Raw genomic sequence first — 13,027 nt, forward strand, 5'->3', positions numbered from 1 at the left:
TGCTCTGAGGGCTGCCTGCCTTCACCCTGCACTGGAAGCCAAGAGGAAATCTGTGGGTCGACGGAATCTTCCCCCTGCCAACGAAGGCACCAAACTTCTGCATCACCGGTCCTCTGGGTACCCTCTCATCCTGACGAGCATGGTCCCTGGAACACAGGAGCTGGGCCCAAGTGTCTCCCACAGTCCAGTGGCCCTTCTGTCCAAATTTGGTGGAGGTAAGCCCTTGCCTCCCCATGCCAGACAGTAATCCTGTGTACTGCTTGAACTGCAGCTGCTAGGGCTTCTGTGCACTTTTGCAAGACTTCCTTCATGCACAGCCTAGCCCAGGTCCCCAGCACTCCGTCCTGCATTGCCCAACTCGCTGAGTTAGACTCTGACTTTGTGGGACCCTCTTTTGTTGTGCTGAGTCGACCGTCGTGCTCAGAGCTTCTGAACGCCTGTTCATGTGCTTCTGCGGGTGCTGCCTGCTTCTGTGTGGGCTCTCCATGTTGCTGAGCGCCCCCTCTGTCTCCTCCTCCAAGGGGCGACCTCCTGGTCCTTCCTGGGCCCTGGCAGCACCCAAAACCTTCAACCGCGACTCTTGCAGCTAGCAAGGCTTGTTTGCGGTCTTTCTGCGTGGAAACAACTCTGCATCCTCCAGCACGCCGTGGGACATCTTCTGACCAAAGGAGAAGTTCCTGGCACCTTCTGTTGTTGCAGAATCTTCAGCTTCTTCCACCGGCGGCAGCCCTTTTGCACCTTCATCCAGGGTTTAGTGGGCTCCTGCCCCCCGTGACTCTTTAGACTTGGTCCCCTTCCTTTACAGGTCCGCAGGTCCAGGAATCCGTCTTCAGTGCTTTGCAGTCAGGTGTTGTCTTTGCAGAATCCCCTATCTCGACTTTACTGTCTTTCTGGGGTAGTAGGGTAACTTTACTCCTACTTTTCAGGGTCTTGGGGTGCGGTATCTTGGACACCCTTAGGGTTTACTTACACTCCCAGCGACCCTCTACACACTACACTAGGCCTGGGATCCATTTGTGGTTCGCATTCCACTTTTGGAGTATATGGTTTGTGTTGCACCTAGGCTTAGTTTTCCCTATTGCATTCTATTGAGTTCTACACTGTTTGCACTACTTTTCTAACTGTTACTTACCTGATTTTGGTTTGTGTGTGTATATTTTGTGTATATTACTTACCTCCTAAGGGAGTATATCCACTGAGATACTTTTGGCATATTGTCACTAAAATAAAGTACCTTTATTTTTAGTAACTCTGAGTATTGTGTTTTCTTATGATATAGTACTAAGTGATCTAAGTGGTACAGTAGGAGCTTTGCATGTCTTAGTTCAGCCTAAGCTGCTCTGCTATAGCTACCTCTATGTGCCTAAGCTGCTAGAACACCTCTATTCTACTAATAAGGGATATCTGCACCTGGCACAAGGTGTAAGTACCACAAGGTACCCACTATAAGCAAGGACAGCCTCCTACAATAGTTCTGACTCAAAAGTGTAACATCACTGAAATTTGTTGGTTATGGTTTTAAACACCATAACTCTATTGGCCATGTATTTCCCCTGTTAAATGTTCATGTGCATCTATGCCATTGGCAAATAGGTGTTTTCTGCATGGCGGACGTCGTGATTTTTGGCATGTGCTGTGTGCGTTCATTACCAAATACAACTAGGAACTTTGTGTTTTTTTACGCATTTCATTCAGAACCATAAATTAGGGCCTCATAACGAGTTTGGCGGAGGGGATTACTCCATCACAAACGAGATGGATATCCCGTCCGCTCTATTACAAGTTCCATTATAACCTTATGTGTGGTTTTTGTCCAGTGAATGTCACTGTATTTTTAATGACATATTTAATTTCAATCCTCTCCTGCTGTGCATGGCTTTTGGCAGTGTGCAGTGAGGGTTGGGGGCAGGAATTTTCGCCAATCCACCGTGACTGCTGTATACCGCATTAGGTGGTTGGATGCAGAATCAACACAAGAGTTAGACAGAAAATGACAGTTGAATCTAGCTACAAAAATTGCCACTTGCAACAACTCACACACTGTTTTAGGCCCGTTTTTCCTCTGGATGTTGTATTTTTTAATTTCTTTGAGTACTTGAGACCATGGTAAAACTCACTAGTCAGAACTGACTTGCGAGTTTCATACTGGCAGAAAAAATTCAGAATGAAACCAGCCATTGTATAATAAATTCAAAATGTGATAGACAGGATTCTAGATCACTAGTATCACAACTTGTGAGTCGAGTCAAAACAGCAGAGATATACAAGAGCATTTACCTGTCCAAGTTCACTCAGAAACTTTTTTCAATTCTTGTTGGATCGGGCACTTTCACCCCAGACTTTTTGCCTTCCTTTGCTGAATCTGTGTGGTATTTTGACTCTGTTAATTTTTTCCTCCTAATCAATGATAAAATGTTTGTGCGTTAGTCAAGGGGCGTTAGGCAGTGCTGTGTCCTGATGGCAATTTTGTTTTGTTTTTATTTTATTAAATATTAATGGCCTGCATTCTCACCTGACTGCCTATGGTAAAGATTGTTTTAAAGTCAAGAGCACCCCAGTGCCTTCCTTACTATACGCTGATGATGCAGTTTTACTTTCCCGTCCAATGAATGGGCTTAAAGTTTTGGTGGATCTGTTTGTTGATTTTATGAGTGATTTAGAACTGGGTGTAAATACCTCAGGAACACACTTCATGGTCTATGGGAAGCGGAATCCAAAACGTAGACCCATTACAATCAAGGGGTAGGTAAGTCTTTGCTAATCGTTGTATGCGTTTCGATCGATCTTGTGGGGCCCTTTTTAGATTTGCTCGGATGGTTGGGAGTAAACCTGTATTGCCACGGTTTCCAATATATAAACCGAAGTGTTTACCCGTTTTACTGCATGGTGCAGAAATCTGGGAACTGTAAGGCTATTTAGCGTGAAGAAAAACACTTTTGCAGGAAATTATTTGGGGTAGGCCCTGCTAGTCATGGTTTGTTTATGCATGAGGAGCTGGGCTTAGAGTTTGCAGAAGATTATGCTAAAATTGCCTCTATGATGCTATAAATTGCAGTATGGAGTGGAGAGTGTACTTCATTTAATAGGGAGGTTATCGAGGACTGCCTTGGGTGCAAGCTAGGCCATAAAATCTTGTGGCTTAATTATATTAGATCTATAGCTTTGTCGCTGAATTATTTTATAACCCGGAATTGCTAAAACGGACAGACAGAAAGCTTGTGAAGGAGTTATTTCTTGAGCAAACCAGATAGAGTAGAGAAAACCTAGCATTGGGCACTCTCTCTGCCAGGGAGTTGTTGCTTTTAAATACTAGTCCTGGCCTGGAACCTTATCTTTCTTTTGTCAGAAATCCATGGGAAAGACTCCTCCTTACCAGGTTTAGATCAGGCCCTGTTCGACATAGCCTAGGTTTCCCCCGGGCAATATGAGCTATCCATGATCAAGGTCTGACTTGTGACAACATTTCGCCACCAGACCTTAGAACACCTAGTACTGTTTTGCAGTCACTACGAGCCGCCTAGAAGGTGGTTTCTGCTGCCTGTTCCTAAAGCGAAAGGTTTTTATCAATATCGCCCCGCTTTTATAGACTTACAAACGATGATTGAACCTTTTGTTGCCATGGCAGTTTCCCATTTTTTGAAGAGTGCACTTTACTGGAATAAGATTATGAATTTTGGGCTTTTATTGTAATTGTCTGAGGCGTTATTCTTCTTTTATAATTTCAAATTTATTTTAGCATGAAGTCTATTTAAAAAATGTTATGCCAATACGCCTTTTGTATTGATGCGATTTGTGGGTTTTTAAGCTTCTGGTTTTTATTTTATTATAGTATTTGTAAATGTTTATTTATGATCTTGTGCTTTTATGATTATCTGTATAATCAAAATAAAGATTTTCATTCATTCATGTGCTCCCTCCCTTAACCCCTTCGCTGCCAGGCCTTTTCCCCATCCTGTGCTGAGCCTTTTTTTGGCTCTTTGGGGCAGTTCGCGCTTAGGCCCTCATAACTTTTTGTCCACATAAGCTAGCCAAGCCAAATTTGTGTCCTTTTTTTCCAACATCCTAGGGATTCTAGAGGTACCCAGACTTTGTGGGTTCCCCAGAAGGAGTCCAAGAAATTAGCCAAAATACAGAGAAAATTTCGTTTTTTTCAAAAAAAATGGGAAAAAGGGGCTGCAGAAGAAGGCTTGTGGTTTTTTCCCTGAAAATGGCATCAACAAAGGGTTTGCGGTCCTAAAATCACCAGCTTCCCAGCTTTCAGGAACAGGCAGACTTGAATCAGAAAACCCAATTTTTCAACACAATTTTGGCATTTTACTGGGACATACCCCATTTTTACGATTTTTTGTGCTTTCAGCCTCCTTCCAGTCAGTGACAGAAATGGGCATGAAACCAATGCTGGATCCCAGAAACCGCAACATTTCTAAAAAGTAGACAAAATTCTGAATTAAGCAAGGGGTAATTTGGGTAGATCATACAAGGGTTTCCTACAGAAAACAACAACTGAAAAAGAAAACCATTGAAATTGAGGTGAAAAAAACATCAATTTTTCTCTACGTTTTACTCTAACTTTTTCCTGCAATGTCAGATTTTCGAAAGCAATATACCGTTACGTCTGCTGGACTCCTCTGGTTGCAGGGATATTGAGGGCTTGTAGGTTCATCAAGAACCCTAGATACCCAGAGCCAATAAATGAGCTGCACCCTGCAGTGCGTTTTCATTTTATACCTGGTATACAGCAATTAATTTGCTGAAATATAAAGAGTGAAAAATAGCTATCAAGAAAACCTTTGTATTTCCAAAAAGGGCACAAGATAAGGTGTTGAGGAGCAGTGGTTATTTGCACATCTCTGAATTCCGGGGTGACCATACTAGCATGTGAATTACAAAGCATTTCTCAAATAGATGTCTTTTTTACACACTCTCTTATATTTGGAAGGAAAAAATGTAGAGAAAGACATGGGGCAATAACACTTGTTTTGCTAATCTATGTTCCCCCAAGTCTCCCGATAAAAATGATACCTCACTTGTGTGGGTAGGCCTAGCGCCCGCAACAGGAAATGCCCCAAAACGCAACGTGGACACATCAAATTTTTTTAAAGAAAACAGGTGTTTTTTGCAAAGTGTCTCCCTGTAGATTTTGGCCTCTAGCTTAGCCGCCACCTAGGGAAACCTACCAAACCTGTGCATTTTTTAAAACTAGGGACCTAGGGGAATCCAAGATGGGGTGACTTGTGGGGCTCTGACCAGGTTCTGTTACCCAGAATCCTTTGAAAACCTCACAATTTGGCTAAAACAAACACATTCTCCTCACATTTCGGTGACAGAAAGTTCTGGAATCCGAGAGGAGCCAGAAATGTCCTTCCACCCAGCGTTCTCCCAAGTCTCCCGATAAAAATGATACCTTACTTGTGTGGGTAGGCCTAGCGCCCGCGACAGGAATTGGCCCAAAACACAACGTGGACACATCACATTTTTTCATAGAAAACTGTGCCTACCTGTGGATTTTGGCCTCTAGCTCAGCCAGGGGGGGCAGAAATGGCCTAAAATAAAATTTGCCCCCCCACCCCTCCCAACCCCCCCCCTGGGAGTGACCCTTGCCTACGAGGTCACTCCCCCTGCATGACATTGGCGGCAAAAAAAAAATCCCCGGTGCCTAGTGGTTTCTGCCCCCAAGGGGGGCAGAAATGGTCTAAATACAATTTGCCCCCCAGGGGAGCTACCCTTGCCTAATGGGTCGCTCCCCATCTCTAAAAAAACAAAAAAAACAAAAAAAAAAAACACACAAAAAAACTATTTGCCCTGGTGCCTAGAGGTTTCTGCCCCCCCGCCCTGGGGGCAGAAATGGCCTAAAATAAATCCCCCCCCCCTCGGGGAGCGACCCTTGCCTACAAGGTCACTCCCCTTGCGTGACGGCGCAAAAAAAAAGATCCCTGGTGCCTAGTGGTTTCTGCCCCCTTGGGGGCAGATTGACCTAAAATCGGCCGATCTGCCCCCAAAGCGGGCAGAAATGGCCTAAATACAATTTGCCCCTCCAGGGGAGCAACCCTTGTCCAAGGGGTCGCTCCCCATCTGTAAAACAAAAAATCCCTGGTGCCTAGTGGTTTCTGCCCCCAAGACCCCCCAGGGGGGCAGAAATGGCCTAAAATAATTCCACCCCAGTTCGCCCACCCCCCCCGGAGCGCAGTTGCCGAAGGGGTCGCTCCGCTTGCGTGAAATTCACGTAAAAAAAAAAAAAAAAAAAAAAAAAACTCCCTGGTGTCTAGTGGTTTCTGCCCCCCTTGGGGGCAGATTGGCCTCATCAAAATAGGCCAATCTGCCCCCAAGGGCAGAAATGGCTTAAATATAATTTGCCCCCTAGGGGAGCGACCCTTGCCTAAGGGGTCGCTCCCCACCTAAAACAGAACCAAAACAAAAACAAAAAAAAAAAGGATCCCTGGTGCCTAGAAGTTTCTGCCCCCGGGGGGGGGGGGCAGAAAAGGCCTTCCCAAAAAAATGCCTCCCCCCCCCCCCCACCCCCCCAAGGGGTCGCTCCCTTATGTCAATTTCCCAAAAAAATCCCTGGTGTCTAGTGGGGTTTCAAAAGCCAGATTGCAAGCAATCCGGCTTTTGAAACCCTGGAGAGACTTCAAAGGGAAGGAAATGTATTTCCTTCCCTTTGAAGCCTCCCCGGGCCTCCCCCACGTGATTGAAAGAGAAATGCTGAGAAGGGGTTAAACATGGTTACTCTGGCCTATATCTGATTGGTCCATTTAATTATTTACTTATAAAACCCTTTCAAACAGGCATCCATGTAAGCAGGTAAGGCTTGTAAATTAAATGCTACTAGTGGGCTGCAGCGCACATTGTGCCACTCACTAAAAGTACCACTGTAAAACATGTCTTGGGCCTGCCACTGTAGCCTGTAGTGCAGTTTTAAATTACCAACTTGACCTGACACAAAAAAACTTTAGCCAGGGCTCAGACATTCCGTCTAATACTTGTAAGTCACCCATTAGGCTCACAGGGCAAGGTATGTGGTATTTTATTAGTAAGACGTGCTTAAATTATACACCTCCTGACAGTGAAAATGTCCTAAAGTAATTTTTAAGGCTGGCTAAAAACACAAACACTGTGTTGTTATCTTATTACTCTTATTAGTGACAACTTCAATTTGGGGACAGATAGTAAAATGCTTCTTCCCCTCATGTGAATTGTAATTTATACTATTATTTAATGGTAAAGTCGGATTTTAAGATAATATTCTGAAAATGCCACTTTTAGAAAGATGCCAGTTTTCTTCCTAATGTGCCTTTCTGCCAGCATCCAGGGTCACATGACTGAATGGCTCTCATGAGGTATGCTCTGTATTTCTTCCAAGGACAAGGGGAGCCTGGTCTAAAGGGAGTGGATCTTCCTGACAGGGTGCCTGTGAAGGAGTTCTGCCCTGCCCCGATTGCACTGCAAACAACACTGTGTGCAGCACACACAAAATGAACCTGACCCCAGGCCTGCCCTTGCCTTTGTCACCCTCAACAGTTTGGAGCCAAACCCAGGAGAAGTTGAAGTGCTGACTAGAACCATTTTTAGAAGTAGGTCAAGGGATTTACCTCACACAAACAATGGCACTGGGTATACATGTGACATCTTAAAACCTCTTATCATAACACTCCTGGACCTCTGGAAGATTCAGAAGGACTGCTCGTCTGTCTAAAAAAAGAAGACAATCAGCTTGCCTTGAACCCAGTATCTCCAAAAGTGACTCTAAGGATCAGATGGCTGACCTTTTTAAATTACAAGGACACAACAAGCTTCCAGGGGCCTTCCTACATCTGCTGCTCAGCTGCCCTCCACCTGGATCTGCCAGAGGCCTGCTGTTGGCCTATGCTGAAGTGAGTCCTGTTCCCCAAGAGGTGCTCCCCCCAGGTCCTGACACTTTTGCTGCCAGAGTGTACTCTGCATGCTTCTAAACCACCCAAGATTGATACATTAATTTACAGATACTTAACCTAATCAAAAGCATCACCATCATTGTACACATTTATGCCTTTGTTTCTTTGTTTTATGCAAATTATTCTGAACATTTTGGTTTACCTCCTTCTCTTTGGCCGTCCACTGGAGCAATTAATATATTATATCATCCTCTTTATCCCGGCACTCTAAACAGCAATCTGGTTTGAGCACTATACAAAAAAATATAAATGAACATTTCTAAATTTTCTTGTGTCATGCACCTCTTCCAGCAGAACACTATGGCAATTAACGGGTTGACATCAATTCAAGATAGAGCCAACAACTTTAGTAACATTTCTACAGGTTGGTGTTTACAATTAATATATCAAAGCAAATGGTTCACTCAGGAAAACCTAGAGATGAGAAGGGAAAGGATAGGTAATCCAAAATTTTAATGAATACGTTAGAAAAGTAAGTAAATACACACAACATTTGATGAACCAAAAATATTTAAATGAAATTCATAGTCAAATATAGTGATAAAATAACAGTGCAGTGCAAGACTAGTAAAATGTAGGTGCAATCAAAGATCAAATAAAACTAGGAATAATAGGCTGCACATAAACAATAACAGGTGTGAAAAGGCAAGCATTAAACTGAAAAAATACAATTATAGAAAACATATTTTCATCTGCTGGTGCAGTCCCTATTATAATGAATGGGTTGACATTTCAGCTGTTAAGGTTAAACTGACCAGGACCATCATCAGGACAAATTGTCAACAATTTTGAGAAAAGCAATCTAAAGAGTTTTAGCTAAATAGCACCATAGGCTCTGCAGCGATATGGGCTGGTGGTGTGCCTGTGCGTCCCATTGGGGCAACAATGCTGCCCCACTGAATTTGCAGCACTCTTCTACATACTGTATTGATGAGCCTTGCCAGAGCAACAGGCACTGATGTTCAAGCCTGATCCGAAGGAAGGAAGGCCTACTGTACAGCATAGCACAGCTGTGTGGGAATTGGCATGTGTGTGCTTCCCACCCCTCCAAGAGAGCATAAGCCTCCCTTCCCACCAAACACAAAAAAAAAGTGAAAAAAAAAACAAAACAAAAAAAACACAATCAGGGCACTCGTCCACGGCGTTGGCTCTGTATTTCGGCCCATTGGAATAGTTCCTTCTTGCTGGGATGAACACATAGAATAACTGCTTTTAAGACAAAAGCAATCCAGCCAGGAGCCCATGCTAAAGATGTTTACAATAGAGGCAGAGCTGTTTATAAAAGTCATACAGCCACTGTCCCCTGCTGAGGGTGGTATATTATCCTCCCTGGTAGTACCCTTAAAGACCACAGTTGCTATTAATATGGAGGTCATATTGGGGGAAAAATGATACCAAAAGGGCCCATTAACATTTGAACCATAGCAGCACGTTTCTACTCAAACCCTAGATGGGATGCAAAGCAGATTAAATTAGTAATGCTCTCCTCTGAATGGAGCCAAACAATGCATAGATGTTGAAGAAGGCTGAACATTAATTGTAGACAAAGTGAAAACAATGGAGAAAACGTTGCTATCAACCCAGAACAAAAAGGAAGATTTAGAAGCCAGGTCAAGATGTAGCGATGTCAGGATAGTCAATCTGGCAGAGTCCACTGCCATCACAAACATTGACACCTACATGCAAAATTTTCTAATGAACGTTTCGGGGCAGAACGCTTTCTTGTCAATGTCTGCATTTGAAGGAGCTCCTAGATCATTGAGCCAGGAGTCCTTCGCAGACCGATCACTATAAATCTCTTAAACTTTAAGAATCCTTCAAACATTCTGAGCTGGCTCAAGAAAAAGTCAACATCTGGTCTTTCTAGAAAGATTTCACACAGACTGTCCAGATGACCAGAAGAGAATACTTCGATGAAAAGAAGAAACTGAGAAGCTAGGATGTTCAATATTGTATAATCTACTCAGCACCAGGGGTGACTTTTCAGTCCCAGATTTTGAGTTATATTATTGAGTGGTGCAAACAAACCGTGCTCTATTGGCATCTGCCTCCGCCTGTTCTACTGCATGATGTCACAGAGGTAAAAGCAGTTAGACAGGGAACCTTCGCAACATTGTTATATTGCCTTATAGGCTACCATAGAGCAAAAAGGCCGAGCGTGAAATCAAAGGGTATGGCATGGGACTTTATCCGCTAGAAAGTGGGGCTCTCAGTTCTGTATTCTCCAGAGTGCCAATTCAAGAATAATTCTTCACTCCTACTCATCACAGAATCTACAGCGATGCAAACCCACAGGAAACACACCTTGCCCAGTGTAGGCCAGTTTTTCCAAGACTACTTTCTACTTTTCCATTATATATGATTAAGAAAAACATAAAAATACATTTATCGATTTATAGTTACCGTGATGTAATTACTTATGATGTACGGTCCTCGATATAGTGTCCTTTTATGTTGCACACCTGGTGTAGTAATGGTGTACAATTATAGCGTACTTATTAGCCATTGCCTATTTAAGAATAAGGCAGTGGTGGTTGGTACCTTTATGACCTTCCCCAACAACACAGGTACAACAAAATCTAGGTGCTGACATGTATCCGAGGTAACCAAGTTACACACAGTTACCTTCAAGTACTTTAGTACAACACTATGAATTTAGGACAGTCATGGTTTGAAGTACCTTCGAGGTTCCAGGCCCTTAGGTACCATAGTTCTTTGCAAAAGTACACATTTTTACTTGCTATCAATCCTCAAAACGGTCTTGGGGAAGGTCCAGATGAAGGTGAATAACAAGAGGAGAAGAAAAGAAAAGAAACATGTTCTTTTACTTGTGTCACAGCAAGGCTCATTCATAGAACACTTTCTCCTTGCCATCTACTCCCTTTACCATCACAATCTTTGTACTTTGAAATTTTATTTCGTATGTGGATGGATGAGAGAAAATGCACCAGTTTGAACAAATGGAAATACAGGGGAAATAGAATGTATTTACCCAAATAATGAACCAAGATGTGACAGTCAAACTTCTGCATGTTCTACTTGGCCTTTTATCCTTCCAAGGTTGACAAATTAAATACCATATTGGTTAACAAGAACATCCACTGTCAGTCAACATTCCAAGAAATTCCTTAACCCTTTTGCTACTGAGGGGTAATTTGTGTAGTTTCTTTAACCCCTTCGCTGCCAGGCCTTTTCCCCCTCCTGTGCCGAGCCTTTTTTTGGCTATTTGGAGCAGTTCGCGCTTAGGCCCTCATAACTTTTTGTTCACATAAGCTACCCACGCCACATTTGCGTCCTTTTTTTCAAACATTCTAGGGATTCTAAAGGTACCCAGACTTTGTGGGTTCACCAGAAGGAGGCCAAGAAATTAGCCAAAATACAGTGAAAATTTCGGTTTTTTTAAAAAAATGGGAAAAAGGGGCTGCAGAAGAAGGCTTGTGGTTTTTTCCCTGAAAATGGCATCAACAAAGGGTTTGCGGTGCTAAAATCACCAGCTTCCCAGCTTTCAGGAACAGGCAGACTTGAATCAGAAAACCCAATTTTTCAACACAATTTTGGCATTTTACTGGGACATACCCCATTTTTACGATTTTTTGTGCTTTCAGCCTCCTTCCAGTCAGTGACAGAAATGGGCATGAAACCAATGCTGGATCCCAGAAACCGCAACATTTCTGAAAAGTAGACAAAATTCTGAATTCAGCAAGGGGTAATTTGGGTAGATCCTACAGGGGTTTCCTACAGAAAATAACAACTGAAAAAGAAAAATATTGAAATTGAGGTGAAAAAAACATCTATTTTTCTCTACGTTTTACTCTGTAACTTTTTCCTGCAATGTCAGATTTTCAAAAGCAATATACTGTTACGTCTGCTGGACTCCTCTGGTTGCAGGGATGTATAGGGCTTGTAGGTTCATCAAGAACCCTAGGTACCCAGAGCCAATAAATGAGCTGCACCCTGCAGTGCGTTTTCATTCTATACCGGGTATACAGCAATTCATTTGCTGAAATATAAAGAGTGAGAAATAGCTATCAAGAAAACCTTTGTATTTCCAGAAAGGGCACAAGATAAGGTGTTGAGGAGCAGTGGTTATTTGCACATCTCTGAATTCCGGGGTGACCATACTAGCATGTGAATTACAGGGCATTTCTCAAATAGATGTCTTTTTTACACACTCTCTTATATTTGGAAGGAAAAAATGTAGAGAAAGACAAGGGGCAATAACACTTGTTTTGCTAATCTATGTTCCCCCAAGTCTCCCGATAAAAATGATACCTCACTTGTGTGGGTAGGCCTAGCGCCCGCGACAGGAAACACCCCAAAACGCAACGTGGACACATCACATTTTTTTAAAGAAAACAGAGGTGTTTTTTGCAAAGTGCCTACCTGTAGATTTTGGCCTCCAGCTCAGCCGGCACCTAGGGAAACCTACCAAACCTGTGCATTTTTGAAAACTAGAGACCTAGGGGAATCCAAGATGGGGTGACTTGTGGGGCTCTGACCAGGTTCTGTTACCCAGAATCCTTTGCAAACCTCAAAATTTGGCTAAAATAAAACACATTTTCCTCAAATTTTGGTGACAGAAAGTTCTGGAATCAGAGAGGAGCCACCAATTTCCTTCCACCCAGCGTTCCCCCAAATCTCCCGATAAAAATGATACCTCACTTGTGTGGGTAGGCCTAGCACCCGTGACAGGAAACGCCCCAAAACACAACGTGGACACATCACATTTTTTTAAAGAAAACAGTGCCTACCTGTTGATTTTGGCCTCTAGCTCAGCCGGCCCCAGGGGGGGCAGAAATGGCCTAAAATAAATTTGACCCCCCCCCTCCTCCCGGGAGCGACCCTTGCCTATGGGGTCGCTCCCCCTGCGTGACATTGGCGCCAAAAAAAAAAAAATCCCCGGTGCCTAGTGGTTTCTGCCCCCTTGGGGGAGATTGACCTACAATCGGCCAATCTGCCCCTAAGGGGGGCAGAAATGGTCTAAATACAATTTGCCCCACATGGGAGCAACCCTTGCCTAATGAGTCGCTCCCCATCTCTAAAAAAAAAAAAAAAAAAAAAAAAAAAAAACCACAAAAAAACAATTTGCCTTGGCG

The 13,027-nt window shown here is 43.3% G+C and overlaps 1 protein-coding gene across 9 annotated transcripts in view; it reads right to left on the reverse strand.

The window, feature by feature from the left end:
• Positions 1–13,027, reverse strand: part of FBXO46 (F-box protein 46) — a 91,149-nt gene that overhangs the window by 43,988 nt on the left and 34,134 nt on the right. For 4 of the 9 annotated variants that reach the window (XM_069207801.1, XM_069207802.1, XM_069207796.1 and 1 more), the window contains one exon: positions 8,074–8,162. The gene's annotated coding sequence lies outside the window, so the exon portion shown is untranslated. Of the gene's footprint in view, positions 1–2,277; positions 2,398–4,328; positions 4,424–8,073; positions 8,163–13,027 lie in introns of all 9 variants that reach the window. The other 5 variants (XM_069207803.1, XM_069207798.1, XM_069207804.1 and 2 more) reach the window with 3 other exon arrangements.

This window comes from Pleurodeles waltl, chromosome 9, assembly GCF_031143425.1.
Source record: "Pleurodeles waltl isolate 20211129_DDA chromosome 9, aPleWal1.hap1.20221129, whole genome shotgun sequence".
Classification (NCBI taxonomy): domain Eukaryota; kingdom Metazoa; phylum Chordata; class Amphibia; order Caudata; family Salamandridae; genus Pleurodeles; species Pleurodeles waltl.